The sequence below is a fragment of the Musca autumnalis genome, unplaced genomic scaffold, assembly GCF_047663935.1.
Source record: "Musca autumnalis isolate F117 unplaced genomic scaffold, ASM4766393v1 scaffold_1, whole genome shotgun sequence".
NCBI lineage: Eukaryota > Metazoa > Arthropoda > Insecta > Diptera > Muscidae > Musca > Musca autumnalis.
Genome location: NW_027411644.1, coordinates 185619005 through 185644935, shown reverse-complemented (window position 1 = coordinate 185644935; position 25931 = coordinate 185619005). Strand labels below are relative to the sequence as shown.

Below are 25931 nucleotides of genomic sequence, written 5' to 3'. Positions count from 1 at the left end.
CAATCTTGGAGAACCCCAAATTATCAACAAACACTTGCTTGGCAACATTTACAACATCCACGAAAGCAAGAACAAGTGCAACGACAAGTCAGACAACAATTGCCACAAAAAGCTTGCAACAAGAAGTCGGACTACGTCAGCAACATCAAACCATTGAAACAGAAGACGAGCAGCGTTAACAATAATACTGTCAGAATCGACAAGGTCAAAAACAGCGCGGGTAACGTCGAATTTCTTAACAGAAACAGAGCCAATATTTTCAAAAACAGTACATTAATTAAGACGGAAAACGTCAACAACAGCGAAGTTGTTAACAAAAAGACGGACAACGTCATCGGCAACTTCAGCAACAATTTCTTCAACAAAAAGGCAGACAATGCCAACAACAACAAAGCCGACAACGCTTTCAAGAACCAATATGCTAACAACAAAGCCGAAAACGCTTTTAGCAACGAAATTGGCAACAACAACAACAACAAAGCCGACAACGCTTTCAACAAACAAATATCCAACAACAACAAAGCCGACAACGCTTTCAACAACCAGAAGTCCATCGACAACAAAGCCGACAACGCTTTCAACAACCAAAAGTCCAACAACAACAAAGCCGACAACGCTTACAACAACCAAAAATCCAACAACAATAAAGCCGAAAACGCTTCCATCAACCAAAATTCCAATAGCGAAGCGGAAAATGCTTTTAACAACATAATTGTCAACAATAAGACGGAAAACGCCGGAAACAGCGAAGTGGTCTACAAAACGACGGACAACGTCATCCACAATAGTTTTAACAATATCAGAGCCGAAAACGCTTACAACAAAACAGACAACATGGTCAACAAGACAGAAAACGTCTTCAACAACAATATTTCCAGAAAGATGATGGCCAACGTCAAGAGCAGGAGAACTATTAAACCGCATGACGACCAACATCAGCAACGAAAAGTCAACAACGTTTACAACAACAATATGGTCAACTTCAAAAACAAGCAAATTGTCAGCAACAAGTCGATCAATATTGGAACTAACAACGTTTTAAACAACGAAATTGCCAAACAGAAGACGTCCAATATCATCAAAAAGGCAGTCAATGCTAGAAACAACAAGGTGGACTACGCCAAGTACTACAAAAAGTGGGTCAAAGTCAGCCAAAACATAGTTGCTAACAACATTCCCAACAACCAGCAAATGAAAAGATCTTTGGAAGAATAAGAAGTGATGGTATCCTGTTTGCATCATCGGGACGATTAATGCAACAGAGGGGGAGGTTGTAGCAGCCCGTTTATTCAACATTATTAATAACTATTATTTTTATTATATGACAACATAATTTCATTTAATTTTAGTTAACATCATTTGTACATGTATATGTTAACGTCACTTTACATTTTAATGTTCAATATCCAATGTTACGTTACATTAGTATCTTTTGTTACAGAACTTTAAAACGATTTCACTCGAAGGAGCATCTATAACTTTCTCTATTTCTCAATATAAATGCTTCTTCTATCTTTTAACGAACAAGTTATTATCATTGTTATTGTATTGCTCTCGCCAATACTTTCGTGTTCTCTCGTACCATAAAACTTAACGACAAATCGATTTATGCATATCTTACTCTTTTGCTCAATTATACTCAAATACTCAATAACTATGCAAATTAGATATGATTGCAATTAATAATCACTCAATATGTTTTTAACTTTCATACTAATATTTGCAATATTTGTAGTAGATAAGTTCTAACCAAATGTAATGATTTTACTTGAACCCAGCTGGTCATAGAAATGATGTTCAATCTTTCTATTGTGATCGAGCTGCAGACGAATAAAGTTGGTAAAACTGAAATAAACCTTGTTTTATTTGGAAAAACCAATAAAATATAAAATATAATATTCTCTTAGACTTTGGAAGCCTTAAGGCTACATTGCAATAGAGAAACTGAGGACGAATACTGCATTGCGACTTATTCATGTCCCAGTATAAAATAATAAAATTAATAAAAACAATAAACCCAAAACTTAAGGGAAGTATTTTCCAATATTTGGATATTTCTCCCCTTACACCACGATTTATGGTTCCTCGAAAAATATTTAAAAAAATCCACGATTTATGGTTCCTCGAAAAATATTTAAAAAATCCACGATTTATGGTTCCTCGAAAAATATTTAAAAATCCACGATTTATGGTTCCTCGAAAAATATTTTAAAAAATCCACGATTTATGGTTCCTCGAAAAATATTTAAAAAAATCCACGATTTATGGTTCCTCGAAAAATATTTAAAAAATCCACGATTTATGGTTCCTCGAAAAATATTTAAAACATCCACGATTTATGGTTCCTCGAAAAATATTTAAAAAATCCACGATTTATGGTTCCTCGAAAAATATTTAAAAAATCCACGATTTATGGTTCCTCGAAAAATATTTAAAAAATCCCGATTTATGGTTCCTCGAAAAATATTTAAAAAATCCTCGATTTATGGTTCCTCGAAAAATATTTAAAAAATCCACGATTTATGGTTCCTCGAAAAATATTTAAAAAATCCACGATTTATGGTTCCTCGAAAAATATTTAAAAAATCCACGATTTATGGTTCCTCGAAAAATATTTAAAAAATCCACGATTTATGGTTCCTCGAAAAATATTGTGGTCCATTATTCCTCGAAAACAACAAATATTTAAGAAATCCAAGTTTTGTGGTCTGTGGTTTCTCGAAAAAATATTTTTTAAATACACAAAATATTTTGAAAATCCACGATTTGATATTCTTAGAAAAAATATTTGAAAAATCCACGATTTGATATTCTTAGAAAAAATACTTGAAAAATCCACGACTTATGGTCTGTTGTTGCTCTAAAATTTGTTTAAAAAATCCACGACTTGTACGAAAAATATTTAAAAAATCTACGACTTTCCTGTTGATCCTTGGAAGAAAAGATTTATAAAATCTACGACTTTTCTGTTGAATCTTGGAAAAAAATATTTAAAAATCCACGACTTTTCTGTTGATCCATGGTAAAAATATTAAAAATTCCATGATTCGTTACTGTTGACACGAATACTGCTAAAATATATTTCTTATTACTTCCTCAGTATTGCTTTTCACACCATTTGCCAATCAATGGAAATGGAAAAACATCGTTTATTTGTTATTGTAATTTCGTATCATAATTTCATTGTAACAATTGAAAACATTGTAATTAAAATATCATTTAAGTCGAGTCTACAATAATGTAACGTCGTTTAGTATTCATCAAGTGCAATAAATGGGCTTAAATGGGACTAATTATCAACATTTATCGACAGTGGCCACAACATCACACCACACCACCACCCACCCACAAACTTGTAGAAACAGAAATTGAATTTCATTTTATAGAAATTATTATCACGTTGTCATCAGCAACAGCATCAACAACGACACCACCATTGTCATCGTCAGTAGCAACATCAACAAAAGTAGCAATAGAGCAAAATATGGAGAAATCGTGCCTCGAAAGGCACTGCGCTATTACCTACCGCATCGATCGATAAACGTTGTTATTGATAATGACGCTGATGATGGATGGCTGATAACCAGGAGGAGTGGATTTCGCAGTAAAATCATCTATTGTTATAAATTGCTTTCAATATGCAACTAATTTGAATGACCTAACAAACGAGAGGAGTGGGGCGGGCCGTCTATCAGTTAGGCAGCCGACTATTAGAACAATTTACTCTCGCCTGAATAGGCAATCAGGCAGGCGGCGATTACCTTAGACCCTCCCCTCAATATTCCATGTCTTCTTCAATGTATGCCAAGTGCAGTAATGACACACAATAGCTGGGCCATTTGATGGGCTATTCTCATCGATACAACACACAGTTTTACCCATACAAGGATATTCTAAATGCATTGACTCGTTTATTGAATTTCATCGACCACCCACAGTGCCGTGGCATGCCTTTCGCGCCTTCAATGATGCGAAATCGTTAAAAGCCTTTTAGCCTTATTCAATGTTTACAGAGACTGCTCTGCTGTTGATGCTATTCGCAGCATCAAAGCTGGCAAATGGTCTGATGACATTTAGCTTTGATGGACAAACTCTTCTAACATTTTAATAACATTTTATTGACAAGCTGTTAGGTAAGAGGAATAGTCTATAAAAAATAGGAAACATGCTTGGAAAAAGTAACCTATTTTTCAATGGACGTTTGAGGGAAAAAAGAAACTTAAAACTAGTAAGGAAAAAAAACTAGAAAGGAATCTTTTTACATAAACTGAAAAATAATTTTAAATTTTCTTAAAATAATTCTAATAAGGACTATATCGGCCCACTTCTTCAAGTAACTCAAGATAAACTTTGACAACGATAAGTTTTTCGTGGGCAAGTTCCTGCTTCCTGACATAATGATCAAAAGGCTTTAAAAAATAGGGAGTGACTGAGATTGGTCGTACCTTCTCACATCGCAATATTTTCCCTCAAATTTAAATCAATCAGAAGTTCACAATTACTGCTTATGAGTAGATTAATGTCTATTCGAGGATTATTTTGAAATTTCCATAGGCAGGTCCATTCTTATTTATATAATGTCCAACTACAATGTACTGAAAAGGATCGCACCAGAAATGGATGTGGAAGACTAGCATTCCAGCTGCACCAGTCTGTTCAACACAGACCTATCTCGCATGAGCCTGGCTCTAATGATCCGTATATAAAGTGTATGAGGGTAGCAGTCAGGTATGGAGCTTCCAAGGTAAAGTTGCTGAAGGTATAATCCGCTTTTGGAAGATCATAACTGGTCTAAGGGGACTTTAATGCTAATGCTGCCAGAATAAGCGCCACCCGTGACTAGAGTTGGGTAATTTAGTTCGTACTTCCTTGTACTAGTTCTAAAACGTATGAGTAACATCATGAAATGTAAGGTGTGATATTGGGTGTACGCAGTTTGTTCAAAGAAAAAATGTGGGCCATTGTAACTGCTAAGTGAACGAGAAAGTTCCATATAGTTCCTTTGGAGCAACTCTGTCTGTGACGTAACCCTCGTGTCACCTAGTCTGTAAAATTACCTATTCTGTAAAATGAAATACCAGTCAACCCATCATGTTTCATGGGTCACACCATGCAAGCAGCCCGATTTCAACACCTCTAAACGCCACACCTTCATCAATCATGAGAAAGCTAATTGGCCCTAGTTGTAGAGAGTTCACCAATCATAGCAGAAAGAATGTTCTGGGACATCATCAGATCCGCGAGCTGGTCGAATACCCGCGGTGAGACCAAACTTCAAATGAGCGTGATGAGCTTCGACGTGCCTACACCAGTGACCCCAGATTCTGGGAGCTGAATCGGGGCAAGTGGTTAAATAATCTCAAGAGTAACAACAATGGAGCCGGAATAAGTGAATTGTGGGCAACGGTTGAGTTATTCTCGAACCTTGGAAAGAAGGAAGATAGGACCTCAGTCACGATAAGGTCACCAAACGTGACTGAGGTCCTATCTTCCTTCTTTCCAAGGTTCGAGAATAACTCAACCGTTGCCCACAATTCACTCACTGATTCGAAGAGGATCGCAAGTTATTTCAATCTACAGTTTGTCAAGCACCCAGGAGAGGCAGAAGCGAAGAGAAGAGTACTACGCCACATTAGATCTCTTCCTGCCGAGGATAAATCACCCCTATTTACAATGGATGATGTCGCGAATGCTACCAGGAACGCTAAATCATCCAAAGCGTTACCGATCTCCATTAGTAATACTGAAACAGCTAGATGAGCCGGGAGAAGAGTATCTTAAGAAAGTTTTCAACCTGTAGATAGCCAGCCGAATTTTGCAAAGGGGGCAGGGTGATCCTGCTACTGAATCTAAGCAAGTATGCTAACAGAGGTGAATCACACAGACCGATTTCGCTTTTGGTTTTAGTCTTCCCCTGCGTCAAAAATAGATATCCAGTTGCCGGTCACCAGCATGGGTTCCGTAAGCAGCACAGCACGACAACAGCGCTGTACGCCATCTCCACACATGTTAATCGAGGACTCAACCAGAGCAAGCCGTGCGATATGACAGTGTTGGTGGCGCTCGACTTATCAAAAGCCTTTGATACTTTCAAGCCATCCGCGATGTTAGATGGCACCGACCAGACTACCCTTCGGCCAAGATTGAAACGAGACGTGTGTGTTGCACCAGTCGTACTTTAAATTCAGGAACAAAAAGTCAAAGTGCCGTTGAGTGAAACATCTCCAGAACTTTTTAACCTCTACCTTACCTGTATTCCACACCATCCAGACGTCATCGAGATCCTTACGTATGCGGTTGAGGGTACGATCTTGGGGTCTGGTATCTTCCCTCGTGCCATTTGTGAAAGACTGAAATCCTGTTTGCACGATCTTACCACCGCACGAGCAATTTACAAATATCTGCCCATTAAGTCTACAGCCACTTTGTTCTCCACAAAGACTGCGGAGATGAGCACAGAGTTGACTGTCGTGGTCGATGGTGCCAGAATTTCGACCACTAACTACCCAAGATACCAGAGGTAACATTCGACAGCATGTTCTCGTCACACGGTGGTTAAGAAAAGGATTTTCCTGGCCAAAGATCAAAATTTTGTTTTGTCAAGGATATTTAATTTATATAGAGGATTCGATAGTAAACGTATTGAAACTAAGGAAACCAAAAAATTAGGTCAAAATATTAGAAGGTGTGGTCGTGGGGTGCCCCTAAAGACGATAATTTTCCCCATTTTTGGGAAATATGTAATTTTTGCAAAATTTCTAGAGGAAGAAGGAGCTATTTCTTGGAAACTATAACGGATATTGTGTTCATTGTTTTTTTAAAGTAGGTAGGAGTGTGGCCTTTAAAATTCGTTTTAATAAATTACCGTAGCCTTTACACAACATGAGCTATTTTATTTTTCTTCAGGTACTAAATTTTGTGAAATTCCAAATTAAGTGGACTAGAACTTTTGTAGAACAACATGGAACAATGTTTTGTTTTCACAGAAAGATGCCCGAGAGTCTCCTGTTTTAGCCCATATTTACTGTTGTACCCGTCCAGTTCTGTCAGTTTAACACTTTTTTAAATTTATTGAAATTACATGGGTAAAATTGTGTGTTTTTTCCATACCGTTGCCCATATAAACTACATCTTTATTACATAAATGAAAAATTTTGTTGAGTATATGAGTTTTTATACGAGATATACAAGTTGTATGGAAAGCCAAGGAGTATTTTTTGTTTAATTTTTGAAAAAATATTGTAAGGGGAGAAATATCCAAATTTAGGAGAAAACTTCCCTTTGATTTTGTTTATAAATTTTATTAATTTATACTGGGACATGAATAAGTCGCAATGCAGTATTCGTCCTCAGTTTCTCTATTGCAATGTAGCCTTAAGGCTTCCAATGTCTAAGAGAATATTATTTTTTTATATTTTATTGGTTTTTCCAAATAAAACAAATTGTTTCCAAGTTTACCACTTTATTGGTCTGCAGCTCGATCACAATAGAAAGAATAAAAATCATTTCTATGACCAGCTGGACATCATTAAAATCTTTAACATCGTTTAGAACTTATCTACTATTCAATGTACGTTAATATATTAATACGATAAGTAACAACAAATATTGAGTCTATATTGATCTGCAATCTGTAACAATGTAATAGCTACTTTGCATAAATATCGAGTGTTTGAGAACAATTGAGCAAAAGAGAAAACAAACAGATATATTGTCGTTAAGTTTAATATTTGTGAGAACATTGACGAAAACAATGCAATAACAATTATAATAACTTGTTCGTTAAGTTCAGAAGAAGAAGCATATTTATTGAGTAAATGAGAAAGTTATTTAGTTGCTCCTTCGAGTGAAATTATCTAAACTCTGTAACGAAACATCGTTTAACATTGGATGTAAACATTGGACGTTAACATTAACATGAGAATGACGTTAAGATACATATGTATAAATGTTGTTGAAAAGAAGATGTTAAGTAACATTATTTATCTTCATAATAATATGTATTTAGTTATAGTCATGATATAAAATATTGTAATAAATAGTGAAACGGGCCGCTACAACCTCCCCCTCTGTTGCATTAATCGTCCCGATGATGCAAACAGGATACCATCACTTCTTATTCTTCAGACGCAAAGATCTTCTCAAGGCTGGCGGTTGGGATTGTTGATTTATATATTGACCAGCTTGATGATTGTTTAGCTGTGGTTGGTTTTGACCCTCTTCATTTTTTCCGCGTTGGCTGCCTGACTGTTTATGGCGTCTTCCGTCTTGAAGTTGACTATTTAGTTGTTTATCTGGACCCTCTTGTTGTTCTTGGCGTTTTCTGCCTTGGTGTAAAAACTGTTTCTGACCTTGTGGAAGGTATTGTTGTTGCTGCTGACGTTGGCCATCTTCATGTTGTGGGCAATTTGGTTGCTGCATACGTTGTTGTCGTTGAGGATTTTGCTGTTGAAAGCGTTGTTGTTGGTTATGATGTTGGCTATGTTGTTGTTTTTGACGGTCTGGTTGTTGAAAGCGTTGTTGCTGGCTATGTTGTTGTTTTTGACGGTCTGGTTGTTGAAAGCGTTGTTGCTGTTCTGTGTTGCTTTTAGATGGGCGACCCCTTTTTCGTTTAGGATATATTGGTATTTCCTTCCCGCCTTCATATGGAGTTAATGCTGATGCATGTATTGTTGCTATAGGAATATCAGGTTCGGTTGTTGTAGCTATGACGTAACAATTAGATCCTTTCTTATCCTTTATAATGTACGGTCCATCTCTACGAGGCGCGAATTTGGAAGTTATGCCATCTTTTGCTTTGCTTAACATATGTGTAGCAATCAGAACTTTATCACCGATTTGAAAATCTGGTTGCAATCTACGTTTCTTATCAACGAAGTCCTTGTTCCTGTCCTGCATCTTGATTTGCGACTCATTTGCAATTTCCAATGTATTGGCGAGTTTTAGAAGATGAGGCGTTATCTGTGGAACAAAGTTTTCTGCCAAAACAATAGCTTTAAAATCATAATGGACTTCTGTAGGCGTTCTCAGCTCTCTTCCAAATGTGAGATAAGCTGGTGTTTGACCTGTACTATCACATTTTGCAGTGTTCATAGCAAATCTGATTGTGGGTAAAAACGTATTCCAATTCCTGTGATCCTTTCCCACGTAGATACTTATTTGGGTTTTGAGATCACTGTTTCTCCTTTCTACTGGATTTGATTGTGGATGATAAATAGGCGTAAAAGTCTGTTTTATACCAAGACAGTACGTTAGTTTCTGCATCAAAGCCGAAATGAATTGTGTTCCATTGTCTGTGTGTATCCTGCGGGGAACCCCATATCTCAGTATAACTTCGTTCAGCAATGTCAATGCACAATTTTCTGCTGATGCTTCCTTCAGAGCGAATACTTCCACCCATCTACTACAAATATCTTCTACTATCAGTATCCATTGGTGTCCTTCAGCCGTTTTTGGTAGAGGCCCAAAAAGATCAACTGCCAAAATTTCAAAGCGTTTGTTACTGCTTACAGTTTGTAGTAATCCACACGGTTTCAGATTCGTTGGTTTGTAGCGTTTACATTCCTCGCAGGCTTTCACATAAGTTGCTATATCCGAACGAATACCTGACCAGTAAAATAGTGGAATGATTCGATTTATGGTTTTGTCGATTCCATAATGTCCTGATAGTGGATCCTTGTGATACTTTTCCAAAATTTGGTTATGCAGAGATTTCGGTAATACCAATTGACCATTTTCTGAGTCTTGTTCAGAACAATATCTGTATAGAACTCCATCTATCATTATGTAACCCCGATTAGTATGCCTTGTTACATTTTCGTCGTCGTTTTCAAAGGACATTATTATATCTTTCAGCTTGTCGTCTTCCAACTGAGCTTTTCGAAAATCTTCTAATCCTTCTCTGGGAAAATCTATGTCTATTGAGTAACATGCACAAGATTCAATGCAGAGTTCATTCTCACACGGTGGTCGTGATAAAGTGTCAGCTATGACGTTTTGTTTGCCTGGTGTGTAGTTGAACTTCAAATTGTAGCTTTGTAATAATAATGACCATCTGGCTAATCTACCAGTGGGTGATTTCAGTGAAAAAAGCCACTTAAGTGGTTGATGATCTGTAAGGACCGTAACTTCGGATCCTTCGATGTATCCTCTAAACTTCTGCACTGCCCATACTACAGCTAGTGCTTCACGTTCTGTCGTGGAGTAGTTCCTTTCTGCTGCTAAAAGGAGTCGGCTAGCGTATTCTATTGGATGCTCGTTTTCCTTCTCCCCCTGGAGTAGTACAGCCCCGATCGCGTAATTGCTAGCGTCGGTTCTTAGAAAAAATGGCTGATTCTCTTTTACTTGCTGCAACACTGGTGGAGATGTAAGCATTTCCTTTAACTTCTCAAAGGAGTTGTTCTCTTCTTCTGACCATTTCCATACTGCTTTCTTCTTCGTAAGATTGGATAACGGTTTTGATATTTTGGCGAAATCTGGGATGAATCTACGAAACCAGGAGCAAGTTTGCAAGAATGACATTAGCTGCTTAACATTTTTGGGAATTGGCCGCTTTAAAATTGCTGCAGATTTGTCAGGATCGATCTTAATTCCATCTTTTGTGAGAATATGCCCCAAATACTTCACCTCGGCTTTACAGAAAAAGCATTTTTCGCTGTTTAAATGAAAGCCAATATTCTTTAATTTTTGAAAGACTTGAGCAAGATCTTCAATATGAGACTGGAAACTTTCTGAGCAAATGATAATATCGTCCAGATAGGCCAGAATTAATATGTTTGGTAGACTGGAACGAAATTTATCTATGACTCGCTGAAATGTAGCAGGAGCGTTTTTAAGACCGAACGGCATTCTGTTAAAAGCAAAAATTCCGAATGGTGTTGTGAAAGCTGTTTTGAGTTTGTCTTCTTCTGACATGCTAATCTGCCAATAGCCTGATTTTAAATCCAACGTCGACATGAATGGCGTGGTTTTTGCTGCATGTAGAAGGTCTTCCATACGTGGGAGTGGATATGTATCTGTTGTCGTTATGGCGTTTAGTTTCCTGTAATCGACGCAGAAACGAATGGTGTTGTCCTTTTTGGGAATAAGCACCACAGGAAATGCCCATGGAGATTCAACTTCTTCTATGATACCTTTCTCCAACATATTATTGATTTCTACCTTTAATTTCTCCTTCATGGCAGGTGAAATTCTGTATGGTGGATTGGAAATTGGGGCATGTGTTCCTGTTTCGATTTTGTGGACAATGCCTTTAATTGGAGTGCAGATATTTTCAAAAATGTCTTTATTAGAATTCAGAAAATCCAACAAGATTTGTTTTTCATCTGATTTCAAACTAGTTTTTTCTTCCTCGCATATTTTGAAATCGATGGAGTTTAGTTCGAAACCAATAGGGCTACAGACTGTCGAATTCTTCCTAGCTTTCTTTAATGGGGGAAACAAGTCTGGCTGATTCGGCATCTGGAAATCGTTGGGCAAAGTGTCTGAAAACATTCTGAGCAAACCACCAGGGGAATAATCTTCAGGTTTCGAGTAAATTTCACCTAATGTGGGGGGTTCTTCTTCATAATTTGATTCAAACCAGTTCATGAAATCGTTTATGTTTGATGCCATTCTTGGATTTTCCTTTCTAATTATAGTCTGATTGACTTGTATGTCCTTTAAATCAGACGATTTAGTTTTAAATGAAAATACTTCTTTTGGCGAGTCTTTAAAATACCAGATCCTCTGAGCCAAATCCATTACTACACCAGCCTGTTCGAGAAAATCAATTCCAAGCAGAGTTCTGTTATTCCTGGCATTCGGGAAACATATGAATCTGATAAGTTTTAACCTTTTTCCGATCATAATTTTGACGACAGTGGAACAAACAATTTCTTTTCGTACCACTCCATCAGCCAATGTTATTTCGGCGTACACTTTTTGAAATTCTTCCTTCATCTCCACTAGTTTTTTGAAAAGGTGATAACCGGCAACACTAGTCCTAGCGGCGGTATCTAAATAGGCTTCACCTTTGAGACCATTGACATTAACGTCTACTATAGGTACGTTGTGGCCTATTATTGTCGTTTGTACACTATTAAAATCCAAAAGTTTAGGGCTTTCCATGACATTTCGGTTGTTACAAGTTGGACAATTTGAACGATAATAACCAATAGCACCACATCCATAGCAGCTGAGTTTGGTTTCTTCGGATTTTCCCCGCTTTTCCATCTCGATGCGTTTATAGCAAACGTCAGCTGTATGGTTTTTCTTTCTGCAGTACGAACAACGTGACTGGGACTTTTCCTTTGCATCAAATTTATGGGACGAAGTGGCCATTTTACTTTCATTTATGGACATTTCTATGTCCCGTGCTTTATAAAGCAATTCTTGGAAAGTTTTTACGCTCTCTCGAGGTATTTTTTCCCGAATTTGTATCGAAATCTGCGAAAAGATCATGTTTATAATTGTGCTTTCAGGTAGCCTTTCTTTTAATTGAGCGAAAAGACTCCTTTTACGGCAAACAAAAGCGTCAGTCGACTCATATGGTCGCTGTTTATCTTGGAAGATTTCCGCATAGATCCTCCAATCTGGTTTTGGGGGAGAAAACGCGTTTCGAAGTAGTTCAATGGCTTCGCTGAAAGTTTTGGCCTCATACTGGACACCTTGCCACCAAGAGGATGCATAACCTTCTAAAAGAAGTGGAAAGCTACGAAGGGCCCTTTCATCCGAAACATTTTCGGCTTCCTTGAAAACTAGGATAGTCGCTATAAAGTCTTCTACTTTTGACGTATTTTTACCACCATTAAAACGCGAGCTACATGAGCTGAAACTTGTTTTTATCTCCTGACGAGCGTTAATGCTTCCTATTAAAGAAGACAGCTGACTCAAATCGGAGATATTGAGACTCACAGGGGCATTACTTGAAGCTGAGCTGGACGGACAAGAATTCGCATTAGATTGGTTTGATGGCGCATTTTGCTTGCTACCAGACGGTGCAGTAGAAAGAGTAGATTGGGGGTTAGGGGAATTTATTGGGGAACTAAACTCGTCAGAACGATTTTCCTGCTCTGCGAGGGGAATCATGGCACTAATGGAATTCATAGTTGTTCTCGGCATTTTAATTTTTCTTAGTTTCTCTACCAAGAACCAAATAACCACCACAATAAATTTCCACAAAATTCTAATTTTCTCCAAATAACTTCCTTTCAACACTCGTTAATTTTCTTAAAGCAACAAACAACACTTTATGCGCAGGAATCAGCAGTTTAGTTGAAGTTTCTTGTGTTGAACAACAACGCTTTGATGACACAACCAAACAACGAACACTTTTGTTACACAACAACGATGTTGATGGCGAAAATGACCAAATTCTTAACAAAAATTCACTCCAGTTGTAAGACGCAAAAATATTCCTCAGCTTCAAATGAATTATTCACGTTGGGGCGCCAGTTGTAAGGGGAGAAATATCCAAATTTAGGAGAAAACTTCCCTTTGATTTTGTTTATAAATTTTATTAATTTATACTGGGACATGAATAAGTCGCAATGCAGTATTCGTCCTCAGTTTCTCTATTGCAATGTAGCCTTAAGGCTTCCAATGTCTAAGAGAATATTATTTTTTTATATTTTATTGGTTTTTCCAAATAAAACAAATTGTTTCCAAGTTTACCACTTTATTGGTCTGCAGCTCGATCACAATAGAAAGAATAAAAATCATTTCTATGACCAGCTGGACATCATTAAAATCTTTAACATCGTTTAGAACTTATCTACTATTCAATGTACGTTAATATATTAATACGATAAGTAACAACAAATATTGAGTCTATATTGATCTGCAATCTGTAACAATGTAATAGCTACTTTGCATAAATATCGAGTGTTTGAGAACAATTGAGCAAAAGAGAAAACAAACAGATATATTGTCGTTAAGTTTAATATTTGTGAGAACATTGACGAAAACAATGCAATAACAATTATAATAACTTGTTCGTTAAGTTCAGAAGAAGAAGCATATTTATTGAGTAAATGAGAAAGTTATTTAGTTGCTCCTTCGAGTGAAATTATCTAAACTCTGTAACGAAACATCGTTTAACATTGGATGTAAACATTGGACGTTAACATTAACATGAGAATGACGTTAAGATACATATGTATAAATGTTGTTGAAAAGAAGATGTTAAGTAACATTATTTATCTTCATAATAATATGTATTTAGTTATAGTCATGATATAAAATATTGTAATAAATAGTGAAACGGGCCGCTACAATATAAATTTTTTTATTTTTTTTTTTTAATTTTTGAAAAAAGTTTTTTTTTATTTTTTTTAATTTTTTATTTTTTGTATTTTTATAGTCTTGAATATATGTAAAACACAAAAATACTCATATTTTGATGAAAAATATTCCAAAAAAAATCCAAAGTTTAACTTTGACCTTGAATTTCTCTGCAACTACCAATATCTCATCTGTATAAAATTTACAGAATTTTGACCAGGAAAAAACGATTCTGAACCACGGTGCGTAGTTCGCGAACGCCCCAGCTATCTACGACAAGGTCGTCAGGTCACTAAGCTATGCGGCCCCCTGAGAACTGCGACAGTTTTGCTCCTCATGTCCTCAGTGGACAATCTGCATGATGGCATACAATCGTTACAGTACTTACACGCCTGTTAGCGTGAGAAACATCCTAATCACCATATGGTAGATAGGACTACCCCACCCAGGCATGTCAGGAGGGATCTTCATGATTTAGAGAGAGGTCAGCAATTCTTTCCTTTAAGAAATTTAAAATAATTCTCCCAAATCTTCCCAACCCAGCAAACCAAATGTCGGATGTCCGACACGTCTGAACAATTTCGGAAGCAACGTCGTTCAGATTTCGTCCCGATTTCTAAACGATTTTTCGGAGCGGAAATAGTTCAGATTTTGTACCGATTTCGGAACGAATGTCGGAAAGAAATTTCCTTTCCGAATTTCCCAAGGATTATCTTCAGATTTCGTTACGAAATCGGATCGAAATCGATACGATGTCGCTCCGACATTTCGTTCCGAAATTATGTCAACCACTTCATACAACTTTCGTTAAGATATCGTTTCGATTTCGGGTCAGACATCGGACGTATCGTCCGAATTTTGTTTCGATTTCGTTACGATGTCGGTACGATTGGTTTGCTGGGAAGTTATAGCATTTATCCTTTCACCAGTATATAAGTGTGTGAGTGCATTTGTGTGTGGACACCATTCACATTGTATCACTTGACACCACATAAATTTCCTTAAAAGATAATTTGGCCTTAGCGATAGCGTCAAATGAGTGATAACCCAGCAAACCAAATGTCGGATGTCCGACATATCGGAACAATTTCGGAAACAAAATCGTTCAGATTTCGTATCGATTTCTATACGATTTTTCGTAGGGGAATTCGTTCAGATTTCGTTCCGATATGTCGGAAACAAATTTCCCTTCGCACAACAACCACCTTTTGTATATATCTAACAAGCAACATTTTAGTTTGTTGTCGAAAAACAAAATTGTTGGTTATAAAATTCGCATATACATTTTTTAAATATTTTAAATATAAATGCAACATATAATAATGCAAGCTAGTGCTGATAGACTCAACATATTCGTACACAAAGTTTGCATTGTTCTACTATAATTACAAAATGATAAGAACAGTGAAAATCATTACATATCTTTGAAATTATAATCTTCCAATAAAAAACATAACAAAGCAAATTTATCAATAAAAAAGAGGCATTAGAGAAAAATTTTTTCCTTCAATAATCATACGAAATTATCCCAAAATCGTTCAGAAATCTTTACGAAAGTTCGGAAGTTACCTCAGATTTTCATACGATATTATTCCGAAATCGTTCAGAAATCTGTACGAAAATTCGGAGGAAAAAATTCGAATTCCGAATTTCCCAAGGATTTTCTTCCGATTTCGTAGCGAATTCTGATCGAAATCGATCCGATTTCGCTCCGACATTTCGTTCCGAAATTATGTCAACCACTTCATACAACTTTCGTTAAGATATCGTTACGATTTCGGATCAGATATCGGACGTAACGTCCGAATTTTGTTCCGATTTCGTTACGATATCGGTACGATTGGTTTGCTGGGAATAGATGCATACTCGTCGTCGTACATTGTCGTTTGAACAACATCAGAGAAAGAGACACTTAAGGATGCACCACTTGGCCGCCTCCGTTGTCGAGTAGGTGTTGGGTTGGATGTTGTTGCAGCTGCAAAGAATGAATGTTAATGCGTACATTTGTCATTCAGTGTCAAGTCAAGTGGTCAGGTTAGTCCAGGCATTGATTTGTGGTGGTGTTGAATACAACATTTCCACAAATGAGATTATCCGAGAGGCAAAAGGAAAACAACGAATGGCAAAGAATCAGATGGTATAAAGAGATTCGAGTGTGTAGTTAGTGCACATGAGTGGTTTTAAGAAACTGACCTTCTTGAATTTTATGCGTATACTTGAGGAATATGTGTTAGAAAATGCTCAGAGAAGAACTTTCACAAATATAAAAATGCACTGAATTACAAAATTGTTGATAACTTTCGGAGGAGGTAACTGAAGGAATGGGCGAAAATGATTCATAGTTTAATTTTGGAATTTCATTTGGTATGTTTTTTCAGTAGTTGTCATGTCCACCTGTCGTTTTAGTTGGATTTTAAGAGATTTGTCTATATCGGACAACATTTTCGGGCACCTCCCTTACAAAACTCCAAAAATCCACAGCGGCGGGTTCTTTCGTACCGGATTGACCCGAAACCATAGTGTTTCGGTCAGCCGCTGCCAACCCAGCAGGAAATATATGCTTCTACTAAGGTTCCTACATCGACAAGAAAGGGTGTTGATAAGTCAAGCGCCACCAATATTGTCCTATCCCACGTCTTGTTCTGTTTGAGACCTCGGCGTGGAGACGGTGTGTAGCGCTGTTGTTGTGCTGTGATGATCACCGAAACATTGCTGATGACCGGCAATTGACTCAGAGGTATGATCGAGGAAATAGTGTCTGGAAATAGTGGATATGTCCTGCTTCCAAGGGAAGACCTCTTGAAGTCTTCTATAATAGCTAACAAAATTATGCCTCTTAAGCTCTTTAATTAAGAAAGTCTTCTATGAAGGTCTTCTGAAGACAACCGAAGACCCCTGACTCCTTCAATGGACAACATAAGACCACCAGGGGTCCTCTATAGGCAATAGAATACCTCTTCTATAGGAAACAGATTTCTTATGTTCTTCTATTGAACCCCGAAGGCCTCTTGAAGGCTTCTATACAAAAAAGAAGACCCATTGACGTCTTTTATAAACTACATAAGACCCTTTGGTTTTTTTCTAGAGAAAGCAAACATCTTCTTGGGGTCTTCTGTAGACAAGAGGAAACCTATTATGTCCTTCTACAGGGAAGAGAATGTTTTTTGTGGTTTTCTATAGGCAATAGAAGTTTTGAGAACCACAGAAAGCATACTGATGTCTTCTATAGGCACCAGATTACTTCTTGAGATCTCTTGTAGATAACTGGAAAGACTTCTTCTTGAGGTCTTCAATAGACAACAGAAGAGAATATCTTTTGACGTTTTCGGTAAGCAATAGAATATCTCTTAAAATCTTTTAAAGCCACAGAAGGACTCTTGAGGTCTTTCATAGACAACAGAAGATATCACAAGGTCTTCTTCAGGTAACAGAAGACCAAAAGAAGTCCTCTTAAGGCGTGCTATAGACGAAAGAAGGCATCTTGAAGTCTTCTGTAAAAAAAGAAGACCTTTTAAGGGCTTCAATAAACAACAAGGGATCTTTGAGGTCTCTTATAGGCAAAAGAAGATCTGACAAGGTCTTCTATAGACAACAGAAAAGCTATTCTGGCCTTTTACAGAAATGAAAATATCCTTTGTGTTTTATTTAGACAATAGAATACCTCTTGAAGTCTACGATAGCCACAGAAAGCTTCAGATTACCTCTTGAAATCTCTTATAGATAACAGGATAGACTTCTTTTCTGGAAGCCTCCTAAAGACAACATAAGAGAATATAGAATAGCTCTTAAAGTCGTCTATAGCCACAAAATTCCTCTTGAGGCCTTCCATAGACAACAGAAGATATCACAAGGTCTTTCTCAGGTAACAGAAGACCTATAGAAGTCCTCTTAAGGGGTGCTATAGACGAAAGAAGACAAATTGAAGTCTTCTGTAGAAAATAAAAGACCTTTTGAGGCCTTTAATAGGCAAAAAGGGACCTCTAAGGACTTTACAGGCAAAAGAAGATCTCACAAGGTCTTCTATAGGCAATAGAAACCCTATTGTGGCCTTTTACAGGCAAGGAAATCTCTTTTATGTTTTAGGTAGCCAATAGAATACCCCTTGAAGACTTTTAAAGCGATAGAAGGCTTCTTGAGATCTTTTATAGGCAACAGAAGATATCACAAGGTCTTCTTTAGATAGCAGAGGTCTTTTGTGTACAAGGGAAGACTTCTTAAGACCTTCAATAGACAAAATAAGACATATTGGGATCTTCAATAGACCAGAGAAGACGTTTTGAAGTTTTCTATGGACAAGCGGAGACCTCATGAAGTCTTCAGTAGAAACCAGAAACCTTTTGAGGTCTTCTATAGACAAGAGGAGATTTCTTGAGGACTTCTACAGGTAACAGAAGGCCGCAGAAGAACTCTTGGGGTCTTCTATGGACAAGAGGATACCTCTTGATGTCTGTTATAGATAACAGAAGAACATTTGATGTTTTCTATAGATAGCAGAAGACCTCTTAAGACAAGTAAAGCAATATTACGGTATTCTATAGACCAGAGAAGATTTCTTGAGATCTTCAATAGACAAGAGAAGACATCTTGGGATATTCAGTAGCTAAGGGTATACAAATTAGAATCGTCCAGGGTATTCCCCTCTGAGAAAGCAAATGTTTACTATTTTTCCAAAAAATCTTACCAACCCTCTCAAACTGTCTAAGCAAATGTACCGGAAATTCTGAAATTCTAAAAAATTATTTAATATAAAAATAAAATTCTATTCTTGTACTGTTGTGCCATTTAAATAAGATATACATACATTTTAACCGGGATAAATATTTGTATAAAAAGTTTTTTTTTTCTTTCTTGATTACTTTTTGGTAATAATAGAATTTTAAGCGTCTATGTCATCAGTTGAAACCGTGACTGCTAAACGCTAAAGTTGACATGTTGTTTTGTTGTTGTGTAAAGTGGACGAATGGGTGGGTGAGTGGCGCACTTAAGATGACGTTGACAAATATAGATTAAAATAAACATAGAAAGAGATTAGACGAACATAATAGCCAAGATATATGTTCAAGTGCGATAAAATGCCGCTGCCGCCCCCATGTGGTGGTGTGCGGTAAAATGCGGATACTTTTATTATGTGTACTTTCACTCACTCTGTAGTTCTCAATGAAATGAAATAAATTCCAAGACATTTTGTTATTCACAAAAAACGCTAAGAGCGATACAAAACATTAAATCATAAAGATGTAAACTATCTTTTAAGTGGGTAAACAGAAAAAGTGTAAACAAAAATTGTTGATTAGAACTACCGTCTTGGAAATGCATGCAGCAAATTGTTACGGAGAGGAGGTCAAAAGGATGTTATGTTGAGATAAATAAAAACGTTTTAGGTGTATTGTTGCAAAATGATTCAGAATCGTCCCTAAAAATATTTTTCTTCAATTATATTTCCATAAAAATCGATGTAATGTTTACGGATGAAGATTTTAAGATCAAAAAACTGAACATAAAACTGAGCTTTTGCGTTTAAAACCAAATTCCAAATGAAAAGTTCTAAAATAATGCCATTAATTCATGGCGCAAAAAATGAAAAGTTCTAACACACACGGCCAATAACTGTCAACCAAACCTTTGTTAGTAATGTTCTCTAGCGGCATTATTACCAGAACTCCAAACAATTTTTACAATCAAATAACTGCCTGTCAAAGTATCCTTTAACACACCTCCAATCGTTTGACCAACCTTGACCTAATGTGAAATTTAATATCAACATAGTAACGGTTATTTGAGATATCTTAGTGAAACGTTCGTTGGTTTATCGTCAACGCATAAACGAAGAACAAGTTTATTGCTTTACGTTATTCTTTGTTTGTATTTATTATTGCTTCCAATTTGTTTTACTCTACTCTGTAGATATTTAACCGGTATGAACAAGTGGTGAGTATCACCTACCATTTTCATTGTGGGAACAATAATAAAAAGAAACACAATAAAATAGAGCTATGCAATTCTACAAACACAAGGTGGTAAAGGTGCATTAACAGCAAATGTTCACAAAAATTTTTGAGGTTAGTAATGAATTTAGCTGGGGAACTAGTTTATGTAATTGGAAATTTGTTTAAAAACTTATACAACGATGGTCAGTAGGCAATTTTAGGCGATAAGTTACAAGAAGAGTACGAAAACATAAACCAGACGCCGGGCTTACTTCATCAATGCAAGCCGATTGCGGCGCTTGGTTCAACACCGGATTGACGCAGAAGAAAAAATGTATATGTTTACTTGCTCCGTATAATTTGTTCTTGCCGGGAAGAAAGAAACTCCATGACCAATATCGATGTGTAACAGAAGACCTCTCCAAGTCCTCTTAAGGGTTGCTATATACCAAAGAAGGCATCTTGAAGCCTTCTGTAGGCAATATGTCCCTTACTTTTATAGGCAAAAGAAGATCTCACAAGGTCTTCTATAGACAACAGAAAACTTATTGTAGGCAATAGAATACCTCTTGAAGTCTTTTAAAGCGACAGAAGGCCTCTTGAGATCTTTTATAGGCAACAGAACACATCACAAGGTCTTCTTTAGATAGCAAATGTCTTCTATAGACGGAAGAAGAGCTCTTGAGGTTTTCTATAGACAAAATAAGACATTTTGAGGTCTTCTACGGACAAGGGAAGGCTTGTTAAGGCCTTCAATAGACAAAAAAAGACATCTTGGGATCTTCAATAGACCAAAGAAGACTTTTTGAAGTTTTCTATGGGAAGCGGAGACCTATTGAAGTCTTCTTTAGAAACCAGAATACGTTTGGGATCATCTATAGGTAACAAAAAAACTCTTGAGGTCTTCTATAGACAAGAGGAGATTTCTTGAGGTCTGGCAACAGAAGGCCGCACAAGAACTCTTGGGGTCTTCTATGGACAAGAGGTTACCTCTTGATGTCTTTTGTAGACAACAGAAGAACATTTGATGTTTTTCTATAGATAGCAGAAAACCTAAGACAAGTAAAGCCCTGTTACGGCATTCTATAGACCAGAGAAAACTTCTTGAGATCTTCAATAGACCAGAAAAGTGTACATACTCTCATTAGCCTTACAGCTAAGGCTATACAAATTTGGAATCGTCCGGATATTCCCCTCTGAGAAAGCAAATGCTGTTCGGTTTGTCATATACGCTTCTACCATACTTCGCAAACTTCGGTGAGATGCAATAACTGTCAGGAGTGGGTGTATCGCTGGGGTTTCTCCGAGCCCGTCCATGTTAGGGACTAAGACAAGGACTATGTTGTTGCATGCTGCGTGAACACAGGTCCAAGTGAGTCGTCGTCATCAGAATACGAGACTCCTCTGCTGTTCTATGCATCCTCTTTGCAATTTAATTGCAAAGGACTCGGAGGTAAGATCGAGGAAATAGTAGAAGTGAAGAATATTATGGTCGCGGCGGTGCAAGCAATCCCACGACTGCTCGTTCTTTTCAGCAGATTGACTCGGAGGAATCTTCGCACAGGGGCCGTCACCTCAACAATTATGTGTTTGGGACCACACGACACGCTGCATTTGTTTAGCTGCCCAGTTACACAACTGACCAGTCTCCTTGTTCTTTATGGACGCTATCAGTCCAGAATTTTTTAATCTGGATACAGAGAAAGCAGCACCTGATAACTGAAATAATACATAGTCGAACATATTTGCGTTGCCCCAACAAGAACAACAGATGCTTACAGCGTTGTTATGGTTACAACGTACGGAGGACAAATCGCACCAGAAGTGGAGGTGGGAGAATAACTTTCCTTTTGCACCAGTCTGTTAAATACAGACCAATCTCGATTGAACCTGGCTCTAATGACCTGTACATGGACTGCTACCTCCGTCCGGCGTGGAACAGCCGAGGTAGAGTTGCTTAACGTATGTATCCCGCCGATAAATAGTTGTACTTCGGGTTATAGGCCCAACATTAGTCCCCTTTTGGAAGGTCATGTTCATCATCAGTAGTGACATTTGGTGCTCGGAAACGAACAGAGGTGTACAGTGCCTGGCTGAGCAGATTGATAGCTCTAACTTTTGCTCGGTAAATGAGGATGCCCCTATCAGAATTAGCGGAGAGTTTCACATAACCATAACCATCCCACGGCAGCGGCTTCTTTCGTACCTGATTGATCCGAAACCATAGTGGGTGGGTTAATATCTCCGGAACTATTTAACCACTACCTCTCCTGTATTCCTTACCCTCTAGACGGCATCGAAATCGTAACGGATGATTGTACGATCCTGGCGTCAGGTACCTTCCCTGATGACATTTGTGAAAGGCTGAATATCCATTGAATTGATCTTACCACCTTTTTTGCTCGAGGAAATACTCGCCACTAAAGCTACGGCCACTCTGTTCACCACATGGAATGTGGAAATGAGCACTGAGCTGAATGTCATGGTCGATTGGGGCAGAATTCCGACCACCGACTACCCCAAGATTCTATGGATCACATCCGACGGCATGTTTACGTCGTCCGCGCATACCACAGCTATCTGCGAAAAGCTGAGATGGAACAATATCCTCAAGGCCCTAGCCGGCAGCACTTGGGATACAGAAGATAAAGAAACTTTGTTGACCACATAGGTATAACGGGATATATATATGTAAGTCTGTCATAAGCTATGATGCGCCAGTTTGGTCCGCGAATATACATTAGTGCAACGCGTTGGAAAAATATTCAAACTGATCAGAATGCCTCCCTGAGAAGTGCAACAGGGTGTTTCCCCATGTCTTTAGTGGACCATCTGCTTTCTGTGCGGTTCTTGCTCGGTTGTTCCCGTCAGAGCCATCTCAACCACCATATAGTGGAAATACCTCACCCGAGGTGTCAGGAGTGATCTTCATGATCTAGAAAGAGAGGTCCAACGTTACAAGAGAGAACCCCTAAATCAGCAAGCGAAATATGGTGTGAATGCGGGCCTCGAAGTATATGCCCCACCTAGAGCAGCGGAACGTTAGCTGCCACGACAAACCAGAGTAGTTTTGGCTTAACTACGTTCGGGATGGTGCATTCGTCTAAATTCATATGTGGCAAGGATTGGTGGCACTGTGCAAAACATCTACCCAGCATACAGTACAGAACCGCACGACACACTGCACCTTTTCAACTGCCTTGCCAAGCATAGTCAACCAACTCCCATAGCTTTGTTTTTACAACTCATGGAAACAGCCACATTCCTAGAACTGTAGATAGACCCTGAGCCAGATTAAGCAGGAAAACGAATATACAAATAACAACAGCTGCTCTCGAAGGGAGTAACCGAAAGTAACATGTTGTCTTGCACAAGACCCTACTTCCCGAGATATGGGCCTCTAAAATACCGAAAATAATATTGTTTCAAGGCCGACTGCTTAGAAAAATTTACAATTTAAAAGAAAATTTTGTTTCCATTACCGAGATTTGCAACTGTCCAGCAATTTTTTCGGGGACAAGCCCATACTTACGGAGATAATGGCTCAAAAGCTACAAGTAAGCTGGGTACTACATAAGATAACAGGTTAAGATGAGTTGAAGCATTAAGCTTGGATCGGGACCAAATTTTCCACAGGTAGGTCTCGTTGCCCTGATCACAAATATATATAACATTTATTGCGGCAGTCCATACTTCCCGAGATATGGGCCTCCGAAGTTCCGAAAATTCCCTTGTTAAATGTCGTCTACTTAGAGAAAATTTTTCATTTTAAAAGATATTTTGTTCCCGTGCCCTAGATTTGCACCTGTCCAATACCCGGCCGAAGGCCAGCTATATAGGAAAAATTATAGTTTTATAGGAGCTTAATGCTTAAACTCAACTTGCTCCTCAAACTCTTTCGGGTACCTCGCACACAAAGTTTGGAAAGAGTATATTTTGAGGACTCGTCTGGAATCGTTTTTACATTTTTGGCAACATGTTGTGTATGCGGCACTAGTTACAATGGTACAATTTTGTTTCGAGGGCAAATCCATACTTCCTAAGAAATTAGCCCAAAAAATCAACACCCACCTCTAGACGTCAAAAGTATTGAGTTTACTTCTTTTATTTAGACTGTCGCCACGGCTGACTTATCAGTTCTTTCTTACTTGTTTTACTTGAACATTCTAATAGGAATTTTGAAAAAAAAAAACATGGTAAGAATAAACGACATTTTCCAATATGACTAGTTTTAACGATTCTATAAGTCGTTAAAATTTATTTTTATATTTTATTTCAACCCTCGAATTGTGGTTAATATTTTAAAAATACTTATGTTTTTATAGAGACCTAGTTTGAATCATGGAGCTGAATGATTAAAAAAGAACAAACACTAGGATATGCAAGTTGTGCCTTTTTAAGGGAAGCTAGTAATACACTTTTACATTCCAACCGGTGTGACAGTGAATGCAAGGGGTAGGTACTAGCATCCTTATTGGCCTATTGGTTGATAATTCTTTTCGTACATTTTGAGTGTACTTTGTTGTGTACCTGCCATAAAATAAATGGGGTGCGTTTTATTCAGACTCAGCGGAAGGGTTTGTCTGGAATGCATACGAAAATTACTTGTAAGGTATACAAAAAAAATTTAGCTCGTATTTCGTTATTTGCCAGATAATAAATTATTTGTCAAAAAATGTATTTACTTTTTTTCGTCAGCTTTTGACTGCATCAGATATTTAACTCGTTGCGTGAATATTACACAGGAACAGAATGCCGTGAATGCTTCAGTTCTTACTCTGCTGCTGTGTGTTGTAATATTTACATTTCTTGTTGTTGACTCTGGATTGTTTGTCTGCTTGTCGTCGGCTTTTTGCTACACTGCTGATTCTTCTTCTTCTTTTTTGCTTTGTCGTATTATTATTGTTATATTTTTTTCTCTGGCCACTTTTTGCACTTTTAGGTGTTTTCTTTTTTCACTCTTCTTTTTTGTTTTGTTGTAATTTGCAGAATTTCTTGTTGCTTTATTAATTATTTATATTTTACTGTGTTTTCATCTATCTATCACTTCTTTCTTATATTCCCTCGCCTCGCGGTTTTTAGTTGTTTCGTTTTGTTTGCTTTGCTTTGGGCTCACTCACTCACAGCACCAAACATACAATAATGCAACAACGACGACAACAATAAACACCACCACTAGCAATAAATATACGCAACCAAAAATTTACACAGGTGATTGGCACTTTTTCTCTGTTATAAAAATTGCACACACACGAAACAGCAGCAACAAAAAACAGACACAATTCCACATAGAATTTTTAACCAGCTCTTTTTGTGATGGGTTTTGGAGATTGAGGGTTAAAACAGAATTTTTTGGTTTTCTAAGTGGATTTTATTGGTATTTCACTTCACTGACTGGCTACTACTGTTTGCTCATTTATATTTATATTCACATTCGTACCATCCAACCAAGAATCATCATCACCATATCATGTATAACATTACAATTCCAAACCAAAAGAGGAAAACGTAATTAATTTCCTTTTATTTTATAATTTTTCTTTCTTATTCTCTTTTGCAACGATTTTTAATGATAGCCCAAACTGCGCGAGTATTTTTCTTCTTTTTATCAAGGGTTGGCGTTTTTATATTATTATTTTTTTATTTTTTGACGGCGAACGTTCGCGTTTTCGACTTTACGAACCGAAGAAATGTTTACAAATGTGAAATTAATGTTTCATTTGTGGTTATTTGCTTAAAAAT

The 25931-nt window shown here is 37.4% G+C and overlaps 1 protein-coding gene across 2 annotated transcripts in view; it reads right to left on the bottom strand.

Annotated features, from left to right (window-relative positions):
• The window catches only part of Gprk2 (G protein-coupled receptor kinase 2), a 581675-nt gene extending 555744 nt beyond the window's left edge, over window positions 1-25931 (bottom strand). For both annotated transcript variants that reach the window (XM_073959204.1, XM_073959205.1), the window contains exon 1: window positions 24875-25931. The gene's annotated coding sequence lies outside the window, so the exon portion shown is untranslated. The remainder of the gene's footprint in view (window positions 1-24874) is intronic.